Source organism: Nesoenas mayeri (assembly GCF_963082525.1).
Source record: "Nesoenas mayeri genome assembly, chromosome: 4".
NCBI lineage: Eukaryota > Metazoa > Chordata > Aves > Columbiformes > Columbidae > Nesoenas > Nesoenas mayeri.
Window position 1 is genome coordinate 69512481 of NC_137540.1, and position 26568 is coordinate 69539048.

Consider the following 26568-nt stretch of genomic DNA (forward strand, 5'->3'; position numbering starts at 1 on the left):
AATGACAGCAACAAGGGTGGCATTTTTTGACTGTTTCCTGTGTGGGTACCTAAGGCCACTTCACAGTTCTCCAGAATAGCGGTCCTTGCTTATCACTGAGAGCACTGCAGTAATGAGAGGCTGAGTTTTCTTCCTTCAGTAAATGGAGAATGAAACAAGGCTAAAGACTTTTCTCAATGTCCTCTCTGGTCCTTAGCCTATGGCTTTCCTCCCTTCTTTGTATCACAATATCCACAAACATAGAGAGAAAGACACCCTCTCTGAACCCTTTGGCCACAGATAAGGAATTTTCCCTGTGTTTCCCATCATGGCAACCTAGGGCCTTTCTGAGGTGGTAAGAAATAAACCCATTTCCTCTCACTTACAATGCTGGGGTTTGTTTTGTGAGCCCAAAGAAAGGTTCAACTCAATATTTTCAGTGGAAAATTTAATATACACAATTGGCCTGAGTTCATAAAGTAAAAAATGTATGGAATGAAACTAGAACCATTTCAAAAACGTGAAAAATATACATTTAATTAGAAGTGGATCAAGATGATTTATTTGTGCAGTAGATTTGAGAGTATATGTTGTGGAATATTGCAGTACAGTTCATCTTACTGCTAGAGGTGAATCTGAGTCATCATGCTTGGATCTCAGAGTGAACTTTCCCAGAATTTAGGAGGTAGACTTTAGATTTCATAAGAGAGCATTAACTTCAGTCTGCGAAGTTGTTTTGGGATTTTTTTAAATGAATCTACTACCTGGAAAGGCTAGAGACTCCATGCAGTCTCCTACAAGAGTTTCAAGCTGGTGCAATAGTACTTCTCATCCCTCTTTGTCCTGTCCCACCAGAGAAGGATGGAAGAAGATGAAAGAAGTGGCTGCTTGTCCCATGGAGGGAGGGCTTGACTCTCTGTCACCTCTCTCCCTGCATGGCCAATTATCGTTAGCACAGAGGTCTTGGAAGGTCTTCTCACCATCCTGGTCTTTGTTGGTGGCAGTGATCCTCCAAGCTGTGGAGCAAGAGGGAACTTTTCTCCAACAGACAGCCCAGGTATTCACACCCTCTCATCAGACTCCTCCAGCTGAGGCAAACACATCCCTTTCTGCAAATATGGGCTTGACTGTTGGGTGCATTCTCCAACCAACCCTATCTTCTCTGACTGAAGCCATTTCCCCATCTCTGATTTTTCCAGGTTGGAGTGTGTAATCTATTAATTTCAAAGACACCTTCAAATGGTAAAGCAAGCTGCTTTTCTCATTTCCAGCTTCCAGACATTACATCCATCAGTCACAGGTGTCACTAGATAGCTGCCACGAGAAATTAGACATCAGGTAACATTTGTTTTGGCTTAACATGTGTTTGTTTAAATGTTAAAATATCAATCTGTACTTTATTTTGACCTGTTTTGTCGTTTGCCCTTAACTACTTCTACCATGTTTTATAGCAGGTTTTTTAGGGCTCTAGGAAAAAATCAAACTGACACTGTTCAGTGTCAACTCTGTGCATTTACATGCAATGTGAGCATGAGGACCAGCACACAGTTTCTGAAGGAAGGTTTGGGCTGTGTGGGTTCTGCTGTGCTGATTCAGTGGAGAATACACTAAATAATATATGAACACACCAGTCATAGGCTATAGTTTCTTCTAAGCCCATGCCAATGTGGTGCCAAGAACAACCTGGTATTTGAAGACAATCTCATATGTTAATTGAGTCAGGGATTTGGACTCTATGATTTTTATGGGTCCTTCCAAATCAAGAGTTTATACGATTCTATGACTTGCAGAGAGTCATTGGCCAAGGAGGATTTTGATATCTTAGTAAGATTTTGCCATTTAATAGATGATGATCCACACTATTATGAACAAGACCAGAGCAGAAAAGAAGGGAAGAAGGAAAGGGAAAGGGAAAGGGAAAGGGAAAGGGAAAGGGAAAGGGAAAGGGAAAGGGAAAGGGAAGAAAGAAAGAAAGAAAGAAAGAAAGAAAGAAAGAGAAGAGAAGAGAAGAGAAGAGAAGAGAAGAGAAGAGAAGAGAAGAGAAAAGAAGAGAAGAGAAGAGAAGAGAGGAGAGGAGAGGAGAGGAGAGGAGAGGAGAGGAGAGGAGAAGAGAAGAGAAGAGAAGAGAAGAGAAGAGAAGAGAAGAGAAGAGAAGAGAAGAGAAGAGAAGAGAAGAGAAGAGAAGAGAAAAAAGAAAAAAAAAAGAAAAAAGAAAAAAAGAAAAAAGAAAGAAAATAAGGAAAGGAAAGGAAAGGAAAGGAAAGGGAAAAAGACAAAACCTTTTCAATCTCCTGACCATATAGGCAGGGTGATCATTACATGATAAACAAAAAGTCAACATCATTGTCATAATGGTTGCTGTTACCAGAAAATCACAAGCTACTTTCAAGAACGCTGTTTGCACCGTGCTTATAGAATCATCAATGTCCTGAGTTGGAAGGGACCCACAAGGATCATCAAGTCTAACTCCTGTCCCCGCATGTTCACACAGTTCACACCATGTGTATGAGGAGGCTGTCCAGTCTCTTCTTGAACACTGTCAGTCTTGGGGCTGTGACACCTCCCTGGGGAGCCTGTTCCAGAGTCCAGCACCCTCTGGGTGAAGAACCTTGTCCTAATGTCCAACCTGAACCTCCACTGGCACATCTTTCTCCCTTATAAGGCAGAGAAGCTGAAGCAAAGGAAGAAGATGTGACTTGTTCCAGATTTCCCAACAGTAATAGCTGTCAGTTCTGTCCATGTCTTTTAGGTCTTGTATTAACAATTGCCTTGCCCCAACAAGGAGTAGACTTGACCATTTGCTACCAGGCACTCAACACCCACGCTTGCTGTTTGAGGAGGTTTCACCCTGCCATAGCTCCAGTCCATGCCTGAAGACTGATCCCTCCTTGACTTCTGGAGCACATGAAGTGCATTCCTGATCCACAACCTGTCAAGACATGCCCAGCATTTATGTGGAGCACGGCTCATCGCCAGGACTATATTATGGCTGCTATGATATATGAAGGCTGAGGCAGCATTTTGTGTTGTCTCCAATGTGGTATTTGCCCTTTTTGCTTGTTGCGCTTCTTGAAAGCCGTGCCAACAATGGGCTGTGGAAATTGCCGCAATAATTTGAAAATTAGAGGCAGATGAAGATTAAGGGAGTGGAGCATCTCCCTTATGAGGAAAGGCTGAGGGAGCTGGGGCACTTTAGCTTGGAGAAGAGGAGACTCAGGGGTGACCTCATTAACGTTTATAAATGTATAAAGGGTGAGTGTCACGAGGATGGAGCCAGGCTCTTCTCGGTGGCAAACAATAGTAGGACAAGGGGTTTGAACTGGAACACAGGAGATTCCACTTAAATATGAGAAGAAGCTGCTTCTCAGTGAGGGTAACAGAGCATTGGAACAGGCTGCCCAAGGGGGGTTGTGGAGTCTCCTACTCTGGAGACATTCAAACCCACCTGGACACCTTCCTGTGTAACCTCATCTGGGTGTTCCTGCTCCAGCAGGGGGATTGGACTGGATGAGCTTTTGAGGTCCCTTCCAATCCCTGACATTCTGCGATTCTGTGATTCTGTGAAACCGTAACCTTCTGTTGTGGGTGCCAGGGAATGTCCTCCAGGTTACCCGTCTCAGGAATACTTCTGTGCTACAGCAAGGGGATGATAGGAGTTTTCTTCACAAAACCCAAAAGAGACTGATCTGGCTGTGACAAGAAGATGTTTCTGTTAGACACTGGTGCACACTGTATAGAAAAGGACTGTTGAATCTGAGCTGTGCATTTTTACTATTTTTTTCAATAACTGCACTATCTGAAGCTGCAGACTCAGCTGCCTAAGAATAAATTAACAATGTCAAAGTTTGCCTACCCCGTAAATAAATAATCAACTAAACTAAAACCACCCTTGATGTACACAACAAAGACCAGCTGACGGAGGTTTCTCTGTAAAGTTACATGCTGCCGTAACTTCAGGCTAAACAAGTCTGAACCAAGAAGTGTTTTGTCCCAAGTCTGTATATTTTATGGGAAGCTGATACTTATTTTCCATGGGAAACTAATTTTTCCAAAGGACAGTTTCATCTTGGCAGCCCAGCACAGTGCTGCTGTGACAAGCTACTCTTTTAGCAGCGCTGACAGATTTTTTTGAGAAACATTTATTTTTTCAGCTAAGTCATGAGGCCAGTGACAGGTACATAGTGGAATGCAGCAGAATGCAGGGAAACACACAGAAAACATGGAAGTTGGAGTACAGCCTTTTTCACCAACATAGCCGGACAGGACACGTGTTGAAGCCACATTTGTGTAGCTCTCAGTAGAAAAGCATTAATTACGGGGTAGTCCAAGCTTGTTGACCAAATTAAAGGACCTGAATAGAAAATTTTGTGTAGGTAGACTCAAAAGTTATTTTGATATTTTCCTGCAAATATGCAAGACATGAATAATTTTGTTTGATTCAGACCTGCATTTTTTAGGCTAAAAAAATTATGAAAGAAGAAAAGAAAAATATCTTCCAGCTCAAATCTTAACCTTGGTGGGAAATAGAATTTTGATGCAGTGAAAAGAGGTTTCTGTTTAGGTCTTAACCATATTGACACTTCTGACACCTTAGCTCATTTTAAAAAGAAATTATTAAGTATAAAACAACCCAAAAGGCACAAAGGCACAGTTCACCCTAACTGAATATCTTCTGGAACCAGTGTCTTTCAAAGTGTCCTTGTTTCAAATAAAAAATTAGACATCTGAGCTTCCACATGTACCTAAAACATTGCCTAATAAAATGGATTTCTCAGATGAATCAGGTCACGAATTTCTTGTAATGTGTAGACTGGTGTTTTGATTCCCGCTCTTTCAGTCTTCACATGTATTGCAGTGTCAGCTGCAGTGATGGTCTCTGGGAAACAATGTCTAGAAATAATCTTGTGACTGCACAATCCCGGGGAACTTTTCTTGCACCTTCCAAGCTGCCCAGAATGAATAGAAAAGGGGCAGAAATTGTGCCTAATCACAAAGATCAGCTTCAGAATATCAGCTCATCCCTAATCCCTTCACATAAGATGTCAAGGACCTGAATCATTATTCTCCTCCGAAATTCTTCCTTGTGGATGGAAACTGTCATATACTTTTTCCTTTTTGCTTTTGTTACTGAATACAGCCCATTCACCCACAAAACTATCTGTGGGCATAATAAACCAATTGCACCAAATGTTATGCTTTCTTCATGCACTGAGGATTACCCCAGCACTGTAAAGAGTTCATCCATAACCCCAAATCCTCAGGGAACAAAAGTCAAGAGATACCCAATGATCATGAATCTCTAGAAACAGAGGGATTTGAATTACTGGCTTATAAGCAGATGGTATGATAAAAAAAATTCTTAACTTAAATTTCTAGAAGTTAAGCAAAAGCAGTTACTTCCCAAAATAGGCAAACACCTGAATTTAGGACTATATTGTCTGTGAGAGCTGATGATTTTAACAGATGAAGCGGTGTTCATGTCAAGTGGTAGCTGGTAAATTGTTTCATTGGCTTTGTACTGCTTTTATTTGGAAGGTCAGTCATGTACATTGAGAAAGCAGTGGTTGAACACGTTGCAAGGTTTACAGGCCATACTGATTTTGAGCAGGCAATTCTCCTGCTTGTTCAGTCAATGAGGTACCTGAAAGCAACTGAGTTCACTGACAATGGGTACAGTCCTCATCACTCAAGAAGCCTAATGCGACCAGCATGATCAAACTTTCTATTGGTACAAGAGCAGAAATGGTGGCAAGAAGGCTCCCATGTCCCTCTGTTCAAACCATCCTGCAGGTCGGACCCTTTGCTCTGACCCATGGTTGTGCCCATACTCATTATTTAAATGAAACACAATCACCCACCCCGTAAAGTCAACAAAATATCCTTTGCAAATTTTCAGAGTGTGCCAACTAAAACTCTCCTGGGTGATGACCCAGCAAGGCTGAGGAGATAGAACTGGGAGCAGTTCCTGGCAGGCAGCTGGTCCTGGAGCCAGGGACATTCCCAGGGTCATTTCCTTTACTGGTATAGGCAGACCTTCAGCATACAAATTTCCAAACGGTGTAGAAATGTCATGCTGGGTCTTGCAGGATCCTGGAACTGTAAAATGATACATTTTCTGCAGAATGACTTCCACTCATTCTCCAAGCTCATCAGAATGTACCAGGGAAGACGGCAGGTTGTCCCAAGTTAACCAAACATAATATTACTGTTGCAGTGACCCCTGGAGAGCCGTGAAGTGCGCAGCACTCTGCAAACATATTACCAAAAGAATGTCCCCACTGCCAAAAAACATATCGTATAAGCAGGACAAGACACAACAGGGGTATAGATGGATGGGAAAAAATGAGATGATGTTGGAAGTCACTGCAGGAAACTGCTCAGCTGTCAGCACTGTCACATTTTTGTAGTCATGACTGGGTGGTTTTGAAAGCACAGACAAACTTTTTCATATCTGGACAAGACTATCAGGATGCTGCAGATCAGTCTTCATGCATTTTTTGAGTAAAGCAAAGCCTGCTGAGATGCGTTCAGGGAAGATCTGCTAATGCAAAATGCATCTCTCCTCCAAACGGCAACTACCAGGACACCTCTCCTCTCCATATTCATAATCTTTCCTTACATTTTGTAGAAAATGTTTTACATTGACACACTTTTTCCCTCTACTGGCAGCCCTGACAGCTCCCTGCTGGATTCTTTCCCTCTTTTGCCTCAACACCACCAGCGACAGAGGCCAAATGCTCTTCATTATGTGCAACCTCATGATGTCCAGATTCAGTTCTTGCTGGCATTTTTGCAGCTGCATTACTTCAGATGGGCTTAGACAAGCCCAGCAAAATGTAACTGTCTCTGAGGATGTAATCACAGCTCACAGTATTTGAGAAGACAGGAAGACTCAGAGCCACAGCTCTTGGGAAAGTGTAATGAGATCAGTTATTTGAAGTATAACCCTAACTCTCACATTTGTAGATTAAGGCAAGCCCTCCAGTTTCAAGAAGTTATTTCTTCTAACACAACTTCATAATCTTTGATGCCCAACTCTGAGACTTTTATAGTTTAATAGAAACTTATCATAGAATGGTTTGGGTTGGAAGGGACCTTAAAAATCATCCAGTTCCACTCCCGCTGCCATGGGCAGGGATACCTTCCATTAGATCAGGTTGCTCAAAGCCCCATCCAACCTGGCCTTGAACACTTCAGGGATGGGACATCCTTAACTTCTCTGTGAAGCCTATTCCTGTGCCTTACCATCCTCACACTGAAGAATTTCTTCCTTATATCTAATTTTAATCTACCCTCTTTCAGTTTAAAGCCATTACCCCTAGTCCTTTTACTACTTGGCCTTGTAAAAAGTCCCTCTCCAGCTTTCCTGTAGGTACACTTTAGGTACTGGAAGGCTGCTATAAGGTCTCCCTGTCCAGCTTTCTCCAGACTGAACAACCCAACTCAGCCTGTCTTCACAGGAAAGGTGTTCCAGCCCTCTGGTCATCTTCATGGTCCTTCTCTGGACTCACTCCAACAGGTCCATGTCCTTCTTATGTTGTGAGCCCCTGAGCTGAACACAGGTGGGGTCTAAACAGAGCAGAATATATGGGCAGAATCACCTCCCTTGACCTGCTGGCCATGCTCTTTTTGATGTAGCCCAAGATATATCTGGCTTGCTGGGCTGCAAGTGAACATTGCTGGGTCTTGTTGAACATCCCATCAAACAACACCTCCAAGACCTTGTCCTCAAGGCTGCTTTCAATTCATTCTCTGTCCAGCCTGTATTTACCTATTTGCCAGATATGCCTGTCCCAGGAACCATCTCAGACATCTTGATTCAAACAAATCCTTCTGACTTAACTCCGGTATAGTCTCCCTCAGCTCATTTTACGCTCCATGGAGAAAAATAGAAGCTTTTACAGTCCAGGTCACTTAACTTCATCTGGTGCTTTCTAGTAAAATGAATCTTGTCATGTGGTCTACACATAAAGTTAGGTGAAATCAAGCTTATTCAAGAAGTAGAACGACTTGTTTTTTTTGATTAAATTTCAGGCTTACTCCTTTAAAGAGCATCCCATTTTTGTTGACTAGAGATGTGACTATACTGGTAGACACACTTGCGAGCACAGATGAAATCTTGCCACCTGACTACATCAGCTGAGCTTCTGCACACACTTGACCACAGTTTTCCAGACTTGTAATTCCATTTACCTCCATCTGAGAAAAGGCTTGGGACTGCATGTCCTCCATAGGAAGAAGTCCCCTTATGTGGGAATGTATCAGAATGCAACAGCATTTTAGATTAACTGTCTGGTCAGTCCTCCAGGAAATTCATCTGCATCTAACTTTTTGTCATGGGTTTTGGTTGCTGTTTAGGTGCAAAGAGTTTCAGTCCTGCCATTTCATGGGCAGTAGTTACAGCTGTAAGACACTGCTGTAATTATTATCAACTTTCCTCATACGTGGACGGCCCACTGCCTTCCATAGGTTTCTGGTTCTTGTATGAAAAAGCTGATAAACATTGCAGACACAGAACATTCCAGAGCCTTGAGTCAACCAGGGCCATCTCCTCCACAGCAGAACAGATCACCCTGCTAGTTTCAAGTTTTGAATGAGATACTGTTCAGCCGGTATTTCTTCTGTTGTCAGAGCAGTTACACCCACACCATGTAGCTTCTCCTGCCAATGCTTATGACATGACTGGTCTCCATCATCGCGAGCCAAAGAGTGGCTTGATTATCTTAAGCCCATTCTCCCTTTTTGCAGTTGTGTTCTTCACCCTAAAATATTCCTTCCTTTCTTCCATTCCTTTCTCCTTCTTCTGCTCAAAAACAAGAGTTTGTGATGTTGCTTATCCTGGTTAAGCCAGGAACAACCTCATATGCATCTATACAAAAGATTTGCACTGGTTTTCTCCACTTCTTATCTGAATCCCTAATGAATTCAGCAAACTGCCTCTCAACATCTAGGGGGGTGAGGTAGCTCTGGACAAGAAGAAGCTGTAAAGGCAGGTAAAACGTGTCAAAGAAATGTGGTTAGTGCTCTTCATAGAAGGGGTTAGCTCCTCCTGCATGTGCATAGTTTCCCTCTCCTTCAGGGGAAAACGTGTATCAAACACTGCAGCTCAATTTATTATTGAACCACGAGGAAAAGAGAAACAATGAAGACTGTCAATGACATGATGGAAGGTCTGAAGATCTGCCTTTGAGATATCTCTTGAAACCTTCTTACACTCTTCCTAAACAGTCATCAACAAGTTCAGTGAGGGCACCTGGGAAAAATGAATGAAAACCAGATAAACCACAACAGGGGCCATGGATGCATAAGCCAGATGAGAGCAAATTACTCTCCCCCTGAGCATGCTGGATTTCTGGCTTCTGCAGTGGCTGACCTCGTGCTAGACACTTGCACAGTGGGGAATCATTGCACCATTGTGGCAGCTATGGCACCATGCTATGGCACCATGCTATGGCACCATGCTATGGCACCATGCTATGGCCATGGTGATCACAGTGCTGTGCTTACCCCAAACTACAGGGTAAATCAACATTTTCCCACTGAAATACAATATAGGAACATAAGCTACCTCATGCTGTCATGCTCCTTGATTTAAAGATCATCTCTTGATTACTTGAGGTTAGATAAAATGTTCACCTGAACAATTTGACACACGACTTTAAATAGAGATTGGTTTCATAATACAAATGCATGTGATCAGAAGCCACTGAAACCTCTCCACACTTAGATATATGCTGTATGCTGAAATTTATACATAAGAACACGGTTTATTATTAACGTTTTTCCAAGTTTCCATCCCATTTTTATTCCAAAATAAATTTTCTAAGTGACATCTTTAATGTGTAATAAAACATATTGACTTTCTTCTGAATCTAATCCACGACGCAGGATGCCTTCATCTGGTTTCCCCTTCAAACTCCCTTAAAGCCCAATAAATCTGTGACTATTTCCTCTCTGAAGCCTTGGAGGATATAGAATTACTTCACAACTCCTCGAGCCCAGAGCCCTCAGCATGGCTAATGGAGAGCCAAGATCAGAATGGAGTTGCTGAAATCGGGAAATGAAACAAAAATAGTCCCCTGGAAAGGAGCAAAATACAACGACAAAAACAAGACCCTTTTGGAATTACAGCATGATGGCTATCAGACATCACGGTGAAATGTGTGTTTGCCTTTACAAACTGCTATAACAGTAGCAACCATCATATGGTCCCAGTCATAGCCCATCATTAACAAAACCTCTGTAACAGCACTTGATGCAGTCACAGGCCAATGCAATTTAGTTTTGTCATTGTACAGTCAGCAGTTCCTTACTTTTCCTGCAAAGCGATAAATTATGGTTCAGCTTTAACTTTATATAGTGTCATTAAAAAAAAAAAAAAAGAGTTACTTACTCTACCAACATTGCTGTTTTACTGTATGATCCACATTATATTAAGCTCCAATTTTGGCATTAATTTTATCGAGCGTTACATTACTGCTGGCTTTGAAGTATAATTTCATATGCAATTACAGGCTCAGGCAAAGGGAAGAAACAAACTGCCCATGTTTGTGTGACTCTCTGACCGCAATACATAGTGCAGTGTGAAGAGTTTCTGTTTCCAACACTGAAAGAACAGGTTTCTGCTGCTTTCCACTTCACCTTTCTAATGAGAGAGAAATAAAAACACTGTGTTTGGCCACTCTTTCATTTGTATTCACATGAGGATCAAAGTGGTTTTGCATAGATCAAATGTCTGTGCAAAACCACCTGCTCCAGTTCTCCCATGCAGGGAACTTCCAAGGTGAGAAATTGTTACTTCAAGGTTTTTCTGGGCAAAGTAAAGGAGATGGAGCTCAGGCAAAGTGTGTGGCAAAAGTCCCCATGTATGTGCCCTAATGGTCCATGTTTTTTGTAGCTTATTGCCCTGTGATTACTGGCAGACAGATTTTGAGGACAGAAGGCTTTTGTGGTATGCTAACCAGGCTGATACTTCTAACTCATGTCAGAAAGAAATGAAGGTGGTTTTTCTTCATAAAGATTGTATAACAAAATGTGATGGAGTGAGGAGGGAGATATTTGGTGTTGCAGGAATATAGGTACTGGTTCAGTCAATATCAGAATTTACCCCAAGACTCCATCATCCCTGATAATCCTGATCTGCCATCTAGACCTATGGTTAGATTTGTGGGTATGTCACATTAAGGTATATTCAAACATTTCAAGGAGTCACTGCATACCCAATGCTGCACAGATACCCTGTGTCCTACGATCCTTGCTCACCAAGTATGGCTCTGCAGCTCTTCTTCTTAGAATGAAGGAAAACTTCTCAGTTTCAAACTGCTCTTATCCAAATGAATTTCTTTAATGTCCTTGTAGATTCAAAGCAGGATTTGTAGGCATATCATTGTAGTTTAATGATCTCTCTCCTTTCTGCTGTGTGTTCCTAGCTTTGCAGAAGTTAAACCATTAAAATATGTGTTTCTCTCACAGCACGGACACTTGGCTCTAAGTATTACATAAAGGACATGGGTAAACACAGGAAAAGATGGCCCAGCAGGAGGGAAGTGATTGTGAGGACAGTATGTTCTGACAGCAATTCAAAATTACCAGTAAGTTACAGAGTGGGAAATCACAGATAACAAATTGTTTTATTTAAATAGCCAGTGGGTCTCAGGCCAGAGAACAATAGAGTCTGCTCCTACAGCTGGTGCTGTACACATGCAGGGAACTTTATTAGGTCAAACCAATAAAGACAAGAAAAAGGCAGATAACAGTTCTGAGGGATCCACCAGGCTGAGAGTTTGTTCTTGATCCTCCTCTTGCCCACAGCAGAGAAAGTCACTTAAGGTGAGCAGCAGTACTCCACGGCAAAGCTGGAAAGCAGCAAGACAAGTCTGGGCTTTCCTAGCCTCAAAGTGTTTTTTTATTTTACATTTAAACACCTGTGAGGTTCTCAGGCCAAGACCCACAGCCATGCTGGGTTCAGAAGGGGATTTGGCACAGTAATTAAAAAGGGTAGTGAAGCACCCAAACCCCAATGGGGACTCAGCCCTTGACTATACAGGGGTACAAAACAGGGCACAGCAGCAGATGGACAAGAAGGATTCCTAGAGAAAGAGGGGGACTATTTTGCTTTAAATAGACCTTTTTCTTGCTGCACTTTCATTTCCCTGTTGATCCCACTTTTCCTCGTTCCCTATCTCTGTGCTTTACCTCCATTTTCATACCTCTCTGCGGGCAACCCACAACCTCTACCCACACCCTTCTCTGCCCTCCTGAAGAAACTCTCAGCATCACTGACTCTGCCTAAACCATAGGCAAGTGTACCCTGCAGTGCCTTTTAGCTTGGGTTTTGATTCCTGGCACTTCTTTGGAATCAGCACATCCCTCCATGTGTTTCATGGACTCTAGGTCTCCTCTATATGGGATGACAATTTGGAAGAGGATCAATTTACCCATTGACTACTCTTTAAAAGGGGGTTAGGGACATGGCAACCTCTATGAGACCTCATCAAAAGCAAATACACTGGTGGACATGCAAGTACTTCTTCGGGTCTTCAGGAGAATAAGCTGCTCATTCCAAATTAATCAGAGACTAGGAGCAGGTTCTGTCTTCCTCCATCCAGTTTAGCATAATTATACTGAACAGGGAAACAATTTGAGAGGAAAGGATGGTGAGGAGCCTCAGCCATTAGCCAGTGAGGCGGCAGGTTCGCAAGCCACTGTGGGATAGACAAAATCACCTGTGAAACCAAGAAGACAAACTGGAGAAGGATTTTAGGGAAAAGCAAAGTATGTCAAAGAGTCTTCACCTCTGTGATTTTTAGTATCCAGTGGCATAATTAATGTAGTTTAAAAAATAAGCTCCCATATTGATTACATTTGCTAATAGCAGTAACACAACCATGCCTGTCATCTAGGAAGACATTATTCAGACAGCAAGTGTGGCCAATCATTTCCCATCATTGAGTTGACCTCACACTGAAAAAACACTACTTGAGGAAAGCAATAAACCATTCTTCATGTCTCCCTTGGGACAAAAAGAGGAGGGCTGGCCCTGGGAGAAGAAAGATTTCAGTTAGACATTAGGAAAAAGGCCAGTGGCTGAGTTTGGGCAAGTCATGACCCATCACAGGAGATTTTAAAAAGAGACTACACGAATGCCCGTTACAAGTTGACCAGGTGTAACTGATCTTACTTTGGGGCAGTGAAAGGATGAAATGCCTCCTAAAGCTCTCTTCCAGACTCATTTTCCATTTTTCCACCTGTGAAATATTTTCAGAAAACTGTGATGTCTTTGTTTCCTGTTTTCCCAGAAGAAGCAGCTGGGAAGCTGTCTGTCCACTCAGCAGAAAGCCTGCCGTCCAAACACCTAGAACGTATGAGCTGGCTGCCATCCATTTTGACTAAGACCCTCAAGAAGAAGCTGCGTAAGTTGAAGCCTGATGAGATTACCAGTCAGTAATGGCATCCTTGATATGGGGAGCATGCTCCTCCACTTGAAGAATGAGAAACTTTCATATATTTCACATATGCCACTAAAAAAACCACCCGAAGGGAACAAATATGATGTTTATGATTGGGTGATGTTTATGATCAATGATGATTGGGGTGGTTCTCAGAGCAGCAAACCCGAGATGAAATATTTCATATCATATTACCAACCACGCAACCGAAGTACGCCAACAAAATTAACATAAACCTTTTGGAAACACATAGAATTCAATTATTTTGGCCAAATTACCACATCCACGGTGAATTACAGGTTGTCTATTGGAAAATATCTCCTCTCAGTCCTGCCATTTTTTGTTCTTCAGTTCTGTTTATGTTCCCAGCATTTTCCCCTCCTGGCAAAGGCCCACTGTTTTTTGGGAAGGACTAAAGATAGGCTTTTGCTCCACAGAACACTATTTAGTGGTTGTATGAGGTTGCAATTAAACAACGTGGTCTTCGATTCCTCTGCAGACCCGTGATACCAAGCTTGCAGTGTGACCTAAAATATTACACCCAGATTTGAGCCTTGCCAGAGCCAAAGGGGTGCAGAAAATTTGACTGGTGTTTAGGGGGGAGTGATAAAGGCTCTGCAGTCCCAGGCTATCAAAAGCTGCTTCTTATCTGGAGAGCCTTCAAGGGATTTAGAGAGGGATGGAGGAATTCACTGACTTTAAAGTCATGTTTAGGAGAGCCCATTTCTGCCTATTGATGCACAAGAAGCTCCAGGGAAAGAAGATTGCAAGTGCACAAACTTTGCCAAAAGCAGAGAGGCACTGCTCAGAGGCACCAAAAAGCTGTACCTTGGCCTCAGAAGCTGTATAGTTGTGTTAGCCCAGCAACTGGCAATGTTCCTCATGCAGAAATCAGGAGGGCTTGAAACACCCCAACCTCGACAAGGAATGCAGGGAGACTATAGAGTTTGGCCAGGATTTTAAGCAGAGATGTAACTATCTGCTCCTTTTCTTATTTATCTTGTATATTCAAGATTTGGTTTTCATGCCTCAATCTGCACCCACATGCTGGACATCTCGATGGGCAGAGGGGAGCTCACTTACAACCAGTGATCGGCATGATACCCATCCCATGATAAATACTTCACAGCCTGAAGAAGTGAGCGAGGAGCTCACATCCATGGATAGAAATCATCAACCTTCTTGGGCAAAATAGGGAATTCTCAGAGTAAATGCTGTACCACCAACTGTGTGTCTGCTGTGAGTTATCTTGTGACTTGTAGGAAGGGGGCAAACACATCTCTCCCATCATTTCCCAGATTTAATGTGTTTGTCATCACATCAGCCCTTCAAGATCTGGGATTAGAGGTGATAAATTGAAGCACAAAGTCTCAGGCCAGGTTTTGGAAAGATTGTGATAGGCATCTGATTAGCATTTTTAAAATCTAGTCCCACAAAAATTATCTAAGACATCCAAACCCCTCTCATAATAAAAGCACAGCACTATTCCTACCTTTAAAAAGCCTTTTTGTAGTTTCTATCTAGCTCCCTTAGGGTTCTAAAGTGAAATTACAGTCCTAGATTTACAAACAAAAATTTTTGTAATAGCTACAAAATCATATAAATATTTTTGAATCCAGTGACATCTATAATCAAATTAAACGGAGTTTTCTAATAGTGTAACTAAAGTTTCCTTAGCACATATGTCACTATGGTATCTGTCTCTCCTCTGAATGTGGAAAGATCTGGGGAGGGAGAAAGAGGAGACAGTGAAAATCAAACAAATTAAATGAGAGCCACAGAATTATTTTGGTAGTATTTAAACTCAATTACATTACATAATGAGAGACTTTTATTTCTTTTTTTCTTCACAAGTAACTGAGTTTTCTAACACCCTAACATAGATTCCCTATAAATCATCTTAGCTGTCTTTCACAATACTGCCCGGTGTAAAACAAGAAAAAAAATAATAATAAAAAATAAGAACTAAGTTATTAAGGAAAATAAACTTTTTAATCCATAATCTGTGCAGGTTATATTACTTCTTGATGGCCATGGTTTTATCTGGAGGCACACAGAAGGGAGGAATGAACCCCATAGAAAAGTTTCAGTTCAATCAGTTCAGCTTTCAAAGTCAGACGAAATCTGAAAAAAGTTTAATTTACCCGAGGGAATTTGTGAAGAGAGAGATTCTCACCAAAGACACTAATTTTACATTAACCTTCAGGTCAGACCAATGCTGCATTATTAACATTATTTAATTAACAAAATTCATGCTTTGAATCTTTAAATATTTGCAAATTCATCCCCTATAATGACTTTCATTCATTATTATTTATCTGGGGCCGGAGTCAGCCTGTAGCAGCTCTCATTTCCCTCAGTGGTAACAGCTGGAGGAGATGATCCAGTCCCTCTCTTTAGGTGTTTAAATGGGAGCAGGGCTCTTCCAGAAATCTGGCTCCAATTATGAGCACTACATGCTTTGAAAATCTGACCCCCGCCTTCAGTGTCGGCTAGACATTTTACAAACAAGTCTGATGATAATGGTACAGGCAAAGTGCTCAGAGTGTAGACACAGCACAGGCTTGGAGCTTTGCCAGGGCAGCTATTCTGGGGTAGGATCACACCTTTTCATACCACCAGCTCATGTGCACTAGCAGCCAGCCAAGGATCCCCAGCTGAACATCAGATCTACGTAAATTTGCTACCAAAAATACTTCTCTGTGAAAACCTCAGGATTGTGTTGGGAGAAAACCAGGCATTCACTTTTGGTGCTACATTTTTTAAAAATAAAAATACTTAACTATTTAAAGAAATGCTGATTTTTTTTTCAGAATTCTTCTCCTTTTTTTTTTTTTTTTTTTTTTTTACATTTCATTCAAAATATGTCATTTAACCTAAATTATTTCTGTTTCACGACTGCCAAGGACTGTTCCACCTTTGTCATCAGCTCTCTGGATGGCCTGAAGGAAAACACTTTACCTCTTTCTATCTCTGTTCTGTTGCTGTTTGAATAGGAAAGTGACTCTGACATGCTTTGTAAGTGCCTGGAGATTAAAATGCTCACACCCCTAAAAGATGGAGATAATCTACGGGTATGTACTCAGGAGTTAATAAAGCTTTCAGTACCGCACCCTGTCACCCTGTACCTGCAACATTTGTGAAAATGTCCACTGATGTTTTTTAAAGCATTGTTTCTCGTATATACCCATCTACCTGCCAAGTCTTCATGGCCCTGAGAAAGCAATTGAAATGTGCATGACTGGCATCTGTAAGTACAGCAGCATCAGGGAATTAATCTGAATAATGACATTTCTTAAATACTGTTCAAGGCATCAGGCTCAAAACTCACCATTTTGCTGCCTAATTGGCTCTTCCTCATGTACTGGGACCCCATGGCAAATCTGGAGATGAGTCTCATCCTACTTCATGGCATGAGTGTGGGCAGCTTTTAAACAGAACCAGAGAAGGGGAGCAGAAGGCTTGGCTCATTGCTGTGCCACAAGACAGCGGCAAAAGCAACGCCAGGAAGAGGGTGATGAGTTCTGCATGGGCTCAGTGTGAGAAATGACCACTAACTGTGGTGGCAAATGCAGCTGCTGTCTGGGTACATGCCACTTTCTCTGGGAAAGCCACGCTTCTCCTGTGGGTTTTAGTAAAGGACTTCTAGACTTGGCACACCTGAGATGGGACTGCACTTGCTCCAGCCAGTACTAGAGCTCATAGAGAAGACACCTACATGCACCAGTCCCATCTCGGGATGCTAGTATGGGCAACAGGCTCTGGTGGTCCTTGGTGTGGGGGCTGTCCCTGCATCTCTCCTTGCCCATCTTGCCTCCGGGGTCCCCAAACCCCATCTCTAAGAGCTGGCCGTGCCAGGCATTTCAGTGGAAAGTACAAGAAACCCTCTAGTGGACAATTAGAGGGAGAGAGTTTTGGCTCCAAAGTGTGAATATTTTTATTACTAACTAGATTTAACACCAGCTTGATCTTGCAAAGACTGTTCTTCTGTAGGGGAGCTAGTGCCCTGAGCTGGGCACAGACTCTTTTCTCACTAGGGTTAGAGGCTGTGCTATGGGTAGTGATGGCCAAGAGATCACCCTGTGGCCAATATCCAGGTGGCAATGCTGTGTGTGAGGAGGCCTAGGCAGCTTTATTCTAACTGCAGAAAAAGTGGTGGATTTTTAGAGGTAGTCAGGCATGTAACTAAGTAAGTATCTAAGATTTCCCCTCTGCATACCTGCAAATCCAAATACCTTGGAGGCTTTCCTGAAAAGCCCCATTAGAGCCCATTAGTTATCAGGTAAGAGCCTTGCCAGGGTCCCAGCGCGAAGCACTATCTCTCTGCGGCCAATGGTAAAAGATGAATAAGATAGAGATTTCCCCACATTAAGTTTTTAGGGTTGCAGAGTCCAGCTTTTTCTGGTCCTTGGCATTCCTGCAGATTTTCTTTCTGGCTGAGCATGACATCCTTTATTGTGAGGCACATTTATCTCAGCTGCTTCTTCCTCAACCTAAAATCCTCCTTGAAAAGCTGTGGCTATCAGGGTGCCTGCACATTGAGAGAAAATGCAGAGGCTCTGTGACTCTATCCTTCCCTAGCATGTCCCCAGAGAGCTGGCAACGAATGTCACTGCAGGGGCTGAGGCATGCACAGAGATGCCCACGTCAATTTTAGCTTAGGCTACCTTGGTCTCTCAGATATTTGCATACCTTCCTCATGATGGCTACCCTCTTTCCAGCACCAAACAAACCAGCTGTAAGTTTCTTCAGCTCTACTTGTGCATTATATACAACAGACACAACCAGAGGCGTCCTGACATATGGGGCACAGAGTATAGTAGGGCACAGAGTATGGTAGGGCACAGAGACATTTGTAACGGTGAATTGGGGATGCTGCTGGAGGCAGAAGAGATTGAAGCATAAGACACACTGTATGTTCAGACTGCAGCTTTAAGATTTGCTGCTTTTTGGCAACCTTCAATATCCTTCCCTCTGTTTTGTACCCACTCAATAGCTGGTCAAGGGTGCCAGACTACCTCAGCGAGGGGTCCTTGGCTTGAGGCAAAAGTGCAAGCGTTCTCCAAGGAGATGGGGCTGTGCCTCCTGATGTGTAGAACCTTATCCTCCTCATGCCCATCAAAACACAGTGGGGAAACCTTCCTTTGGATGCCTGTCCTTCCCCATTTGTACATTAATGAACCTTTTCTAAGGAGTCAGGACACCCACTCTCCTTTGGCTTAGAAAGTGCAAACACCCCATTTTCCATCTCAGAGGGCAACACCTGAGTCCCCCAGGCCTTGTGGGGGGACAAAGGCTTATTTCAACTCTTCTGAATACAACTGCTCCAGTGTGGCCAGTGTTTAAACTACATTACACTAGTGAGTCAGACATGGTACAGGAACACACCTCTGTGCTCTGATGGTTGGAGCTCCTCTAGAGGAAGCAAAACGTGTTTTTTCCTCTTTGAGTTTGTTCCTGAATTTTATCATATTCCTATTTTAAGCAAATACATACGCTAATTCAAGTAGGTAGAGCAGTCTGTGTGCCGGAGCAGACTTCAACAGGGGTCTTTTATTTTCTCAGCAGTATTAAGGTGGCGAGTGAGCTGCCATGGCTCAGTGAGCACCTTAGAAAGGATGCTTGTCAAGTATAAAATAATGTTAACAAATTAACGCAATTAAATTTAGGATGTGGTATGTCAGAAGTCACAGAAAAATGCAGCTGCTAGCATAGCATTGGGGTGTATTTGTCACATAATGTCAAGGGGAATCCCAATAGATAGAGGGATCTTTCACTGTGCACAGAAAATGAAACTCTCATGGTCATCATATGATATAAATGGGACCGTTGTTGACTTTCTTCATGCGAAGGCTGCAAAACATCAACGGTCCCAGAAAAAAATTTCACCCAAGCAGATTTTCTCCCCCTTGAGATCCCCCTTTCAGGCCATGTTCGCTCCCAGTCCGCACCTCAGTTGAGCCATCAAAGTGCCTTTTGTACGTCCCTCCAAAATAGTTTATTCTTCTCTGGCAAACAACATCATTTAGCACTAGCTGAAGGAGCTGAACGGGCTCAAGTTAGGAAAACCAGATGTATTTGAATCATCTGTCAAAATCAGAGGCCAGCACTTGATCTATGGCAAGGTAATGAAAAGAGTCACTCACACATTAATAGTGCCGAGCCATAGGAGCGCCGCAAATCACGGAGTGGGATATTGTATGAATGTGTCAATGTTACTGATATCCAGGGGCCCGTTACTGAAACATGCACTGATGAAAGGCTTCATGTGTGCACTCAGAAACAAGCCAATAAAGTCCTGCTCCTTGCAGGAAAACAAAAACAAGATCTGAAAAGGCGGCACAGTGTTAAAACAACAGTCTCCTGTTACCCTTTTTGCTATCACTGTGGCAAGACACTGGCCTTGAGAGACTTTTTTTTATTATTTTTCTAAACGTTTTTTACAGACTTAACAGTCTACCTCCAAGGTCATGCCATCGAGAGGCTGAAGTGATGACTCAGATGCCATCAGTGAGTTTAACACCCTGTCCTGTGCTGCCGTTATTTATAACTGGTTTTATAGCCGTGTTTTTGAGGCCCCAGCTGAGGCAGAGCCTTGGTGCATGAAGTCTTGTACAAACACACTATGAAGACAGCTCTGGCCAAGGGATCCCAGTCTGTAAAAGGAGGCTGCAAATTGCATCTCATGTATGGCTATTGGCATGTAGATCATCTCCAGGAGGAGATGAATTCTGGAGGAGACACTTCCTTGTGCAGCCAAGAAATCATAGAATCATAAAATCGTAGAATAGTTTGGGTGGGAAGGGACCTTCAAAGCTCATCCAGTGCCACCCCTGCCATGAGCAGGGACATCTTCACCCAGATCAGGTTGCTCAGAGCCCTGTTCAGCCTGGCCTGGGATGTCTCCAGGGATGGGGCATTCACCACCTCTCTGGGTAAACTGGGACAGGGTTTCACCACCCTCATCATAAAAAAATTCTTCCTCATGTCCAGCCTGAATCTCTCCTCTTCTAGTTTAAAACCATTATCCCTTTTCCTGTTGCAACAGGCCCTGCTAAAAAGTCTATCCCCATCTTTCTTATTGTCCCCTTTTAAGTACTGAAAGGCTGCGTGGAGCCTTCTCTTCTCCAGGCTGAACAGCTCCAACTCTCCCTGCCTGTTGTCACAGGAGAATCCCCATCACAATGACAAATGAGGGTGCCAGCAAGATGGAATGCAATGGGGGACATGCTTGGAGGCATCAGACAGGAGTTTCTATTTGGAGTCTGTGATATACATAGCAGGGACAAATGGGATTTGGCACAGTCTTGTGCCACGGTTTGTCTCAATCTAGGGCATTTTCTGCTCTGTCTAGTGGTCTGAATTTTGATGTCTCTGGTCTGCATGTTATGACCAATGGTGACAAAGGTGATGAAGGCCACACTCAGGGTCACATTGAACATTAGAGGCTCAGTAAGGAATAAAATCCAGACCTGCTCAACCCTATCTAGATGCCAAGGCAAATGGGTGCTGGATTACACAGGTGATCCCTAAGAAACGTCGCCCTCATGATATTCTCATAACATTTGAACAGTTTTCTGACGAATAGATTAAAAAATATTCAGAAACAGATTTGCAGCTAACACCCATCTGAAAAACTGGCTTCTTTTGACTTGATTTAGCTGTCAAAATTTGACACCAGCCTACACCAACTAAGGATTTGGCCCTCTATTCTTGGCAAGTGATTTACAATGGAAGAATGTGCATACACTTAGGCAGCTTGCTCTTTTTTCTTTTTTTTTTTTTTTTTTATTTTAAGATCATGATTCGTTCCAGATTGGTAATTAAATTTAGTTCTTTCAGTGACAGGAACTGCTCTGACAGCTGCAAATCATAATAATACGCATTTGTGTACATTTGTGCCTGTATGTTTGTGCATTTTTGCTGTTGTAGAGTACAGTCAATGACTTAGGTACATTACATTGTATCCTGAAATTATTCTTGCAAACAGATGGTGCCTGCATGGTCAGGAGACCTGTGCTCCACTAACAACACCCTCACCTCCCCCCCAGGCAAGACCTGTCTCCAGATAGGAACATCTTCCCCTAGGATGTTGTTCAGGTCAGTCCTGGAGATACAAACCCAGAATTAAATGGTTATTTCTTCTGATGCATTGCCTTCATGCTGCAGTGCACGCCCTATGCAGCTCTGTGGGACTGGTTCCAGGGAACTCGGACTGTTCTCCTGCATGCAGGATGGAGGCTGGGGAAGGGATGAGACAGTTATTAGCAGTTGAGTAATGTAACCCAAATCTTCCCAGGAGTGGTGGCAGATTGCTAAGTGAAAGCAAAAGAAACGCTCTAGGCAGTGCATCCTGCTGGGGCAGCTTGTCCCAGCTGGGAGCAACAGCTAACCAGCATGGTGTTCTCAGTGGGGCCAAGGAAAAGTTTTGGAGCAGCTCCTGAGCAAGGGCTTGTGCTAACCCTACTGTGAAAACATGCCTGAAAGAGCCTACCCCTCTTCTCAAATACATGCTGCAAGGCTTACATTTGCATTTGGATGGTAATCACAAGTAAAAATGCCATCAAAATGTTTCTTTAATTCTGGAAATTCAGCATAATTCAAAGCCGGTTTTATGATGCTGCCAGCCCCATTTCCATTGATGGAAATTAAGGTTTCCCGAAAACCAAATGGAGGAGTGACAGCGTGCCAGTTTTAGCTCTCCTAGGTGGTAATGCTGGTTGCTGAGTCTCATATCTGGGCATGCAGCAGAGATTCAGTTTTGGCTCTGGTGACCGATGGCCACGTCCTTGAATCCCACATAACCCAGTCTGTGAGTCTCTGATAGATCCACATTATAAAATCCAGCTTCAGTGGGATTTATTTTCATCCCTCTAATGAAAGTGTTTTGATTCAGTTTGCAGCATGGTTTAGAGAGCAGGAAATTTAAAACTAGTTCAATGTGTCATAGGCTTGAACATGGTGTTTTACTGTCAGCCCACCCAACTGGGTGTCAGGTTGGTGAGTAGTGGAAGAGGCAGTTTGGGGGCTTCAAAACTGCTTTCCTCGCTGTACTGGAGATTTGCTCCTCAAAGAGCACAGAGTGATCTACAATGTCTCTCCCTGCCTGTGGGTGAAAGCCTCTTGAGCAACTCAGCAATTCCCAAAACTTGACTGAGATACTGTAATCCCCAAAACTTGACTGAGGTACTACGACAGGCTCAGGAAGTACAATTAAAATGCAGCTTTATGGTGAGAAATAAATTATCAGCTATGCTTGCTTGAATAGGAAAACTACAGCATTTATGACACATATCAAACAAACAGGTATTTGTAAAAACTTGTGTTATCTAATATAGTCATCATACCTCCCTGTTAAGGCCTTACATGTTGCTTTTAAAGGATTAGCTTCAAAGAATCACAGAGCTGGTGTCGCATAGCCAAGTCACAGAGTTCAGCTGTGGTAGATGAAGGAGGATATCTAGGAGCTGGGTCTTCAGAGAGACATCTATCCATGCATTAAACATGAACATGGGTGCTGGTGCTGGGCTGTTGGAGAGCTAAGGCCAGCCTGCTTGACATACAAGGGACTTCTCCTAACCTGAGAATGGTTTTCTGAACATATTCTGTCAGAACTGATGGTGTGCGGTGAAGTGCTAGCAAAGAGAGGGAAGCATCACCCTGACATGGTCGGTCACAGATGCAAAAGGCAAAAGAGCATAACACAAACCCTACTCTGCATCTGCAAAAAGAAAGATTTGGATCAGAATCTTAAACTGTGGGAACCAGCAGGCTGATAAATGTAAAGCAAGGGGCAAGATCACTGGGTGAGGAACACAACGTCCTGCTCCTGCGGGCATGGGATTCATATTCAGGCCCCCAGAAAAGAATCTGCTGTTGTGGATTTCAGGTGCTGTCAGGTATCTCCATTCCAGCCCACAATTAAGCACTTTGGTTCCCTGAGGAGGACAGTGGTGACAACACATCATGGACAACAACACATCCCATGTGTGGTCCAGACAGGTCCCTGCCCATAAAAATTTCACCATGGCTCTTCTTCTAAGGTTCCTAGGACTCTCAGTGCCTTATGCCTTTTCTGGGGACAAACACAACCCTTAGGTCATCATGAGCAGGGAGAAAAGGTGGTATAAGCATATCTTACCATGCCTTCAACCTCATTTCCCAGCCAGTTATCACCACTGGTAAATGTGAAATAGCTTTTAAAATCATGTTTTTTCCCTGTCAGAGCATCATCTGAATTTGGAAGGCGTTTAGAAAGCTAACAGGAGGTTTTAATTTTAGGAGGAAAGAAACAACCCTCCTAAGCTTGAATTTGTTTTCCAGCTTCCAAGACAGCAACCACATCCTCCCTGTTTTACTATTTCTCCTATCTGACAGACGGGGTCATGCTGCAGAGATAAAACAATATACTTTCAACGCAAAGGTCTCACATGTTGATTGGGAACAGCTACATCCCTAGCTTACTCCATGTGTTTTTGAAAACATCTCTTTTTTTAGAGTTTCTTTGATGACTGGTATTGGGGTTGGGTCCCTTACTTCTTCAGAGAAAAGTGACCTTTAAGTCTCCAATTTTGAAAGCCATTCCAAACCAGGGAGCCTCGAGTGCCAAAACCTTTTCACATTCAAATCTCTTTCAAGCAGAACAGGGAGAGGAAGACCAGAGTTAGTGCACTCAAATGACCTCATTTGCCACATCAGAGCACAGAGCATTTATTCTATAAAGAGCATCAATATGTGTGCAGTATCCAGGATGTCTTGCTAGCCAGCTTTTTCAATATTGCTGCTAATAAGCCAGCTTTCATATGGTATGGTTTGACTGGGAACAAATGTATGAATTCTACAACATGCAAAATTTTGAGGTCCCAATCAACAAAGCCACTTGAGCACATCTGTAGTTTTAAGTACACAAATACGGAGACCATCAAAACTTTCCACAAAATATATTTTCCAGTAGAAAATTAGCTGTTAGGTATCTGGGGGACAAAGAGTCATTTTTTGTTCAGAATTGATTATTTGTGAAAGTTCTGCTTTTTGAGGAAAATGCCAAGTATTCCTTCACAATTCAAAGACCTACTTTGAAAATGTTTAGATACAGCTTGCTTTCAATAGCAAATGGTGGACGTTTCAGATCCCTTTGTATCCCCATTTTCTTTTATGGACTTGGCCAAGTTTTATCTCCCAAAACACAACTGTTTTTTCATATAATGAGAGAAGACTGTGGTGTATCGCTGTAGAGAGAATCTGAATGAGTCTGGTGGATTTGAGTACAAGGCACTTAAATGACAGTTCCTGCAGGGTAGCACATTAGCATTTCCCACTAAAAACCAATAAAAATAAAAAAATCCAGCTTTCAGAAAAAATTGACCTTTATTCAGGAAAGTTTAAACTTTTCTGTGGAAAATACTAACGAAAACAGTGCTGCTTTCATTTTTGTTAAAACTCCTAAGAGAAAAAAGAAAACATTTCTGAAAAAATTCTGAAAAAGCAACTTCTGAAGAAAGTCAAATCGGGTCAAAGAAAAGGAGTTATTTCTCAGTAAGTCAAAATAATCAGTTTTCAAAATATGCCTCAAGCAGTGACTTTGCCTCACAAAGTCACTCTAGCAGAGGGACCTTATGAGATACAGACACTTTTCTAATCTTGAGCTGTGCAAGCTCATCATTAGGAGTGTCAGCCTATTGGAGGAAGGCTTAATTATATGTGAGAGCAGCAATTCCTTATAAAATAATGTATCACGTACTTCAGGACCATTGATGTTTGCGTGTCTGAGACTGCAGAACTATTAAATATAGCCACATGTTAGCCTGCTGGTTGCAAAGAAAAGGGCACACTACAAATAGATCAATATCTGTGTGGGATGGGGCTGTACTATGGGAGCTGCTACAGCGAGAGATGTCTCACGTTTAGTTCAACACTAGCAGGCTGCTCAGCCCTGACCAGGATGCTGTAACAGAGACGGTGCCATCTCTCAGGACTTGCACTCGATGTGTCAGGGCTCAGAGAGGCAGGATGTGGCTGAGAAACCTGGAGGAGGGATTTGTTTGGAATTTTTCTAATTATTTAAGGCTTAACTCAGCCCTTGTGCACGTGCATTGCTCTGCAAAGCATTTCACTCACCAGAAGGGCTCATTTTGGTGCAGAGCTCTGAAAAGCTTTGACTCACCTCACACTGCCCTGCAACCTATAACTAAGGGTGGATAATGCCCTCACCTTTTACCTGCAGCTGTCCGGAGGTTTCTGTGGGATCCTTAACCCTGTAATTAGTGAACGGCGTACAGCAGTGACATCAGAATGTAGGAGACCTCTTGGACCATCTGGGAACAGAAGTATAGGAGCAGACATAATGCAGTGCCTTATATGGGTGCTTAAAAGCTGAAGTCTGTATCTGACTATAAATCACTGCTTGGCTTGGTCAAGAGAAACCCTAGGACAAGGCACTAAGAAAAGCAAGCAAAAGTATTAGCACCCCCTAGTATTTCAGGAGAGAGAGAGGGGAAACAGATATGGATGGAGAAACTTTTTCTGGAGAGCTGTGTTAATGGGTCTGTGCTGGACCGACCACGGGCATGATAACTTACATATTGGCAACCCACATTCCCCACTTGTCTCTGAGGAATGGGCAGTTCAGGTGGGAAATGTTCTCTCTGGGGACTAATGCAAGCCTGGTCCTCCCCCCTGTTAATACAGGATTTCCACTTAATTTGAGACTTTCTGATGGTTTGTCCTGGTTTCTACCAAACCTGTGACTCAGAGCATAGCAAATAAGGACTGTATAAGATTATGACACGAAAGTCTGGGCTTGTACAGCTGGCAAGTTAGGTGCAGACTGTTTTAAGGGAATAAAGCACTGCTGGAAAAAGTTTTCCTTTAATGTAGGAACATCTCGTTCCCAGTACACATTTGCAATGCACTCAGCAATGCCCACGGAGTTGCCCCAGGCTAGCTGGTAGCCAGAGTGGCTGATACGAGGTCAAAAGGATGCAGTTTGGTACCGTCCAAGAGGATAATTCAGCATTTTGCTTTCTCCTTTTTCTGTGTGTGTTTCAGGTTGGGGGAAAAACAAAAAAAAAAAGCTTTTTGAGTGACTATCAATATTTGTAGCCTGCTGCCCTGCAAGTAAATGAAGTAAATGCACTGTACA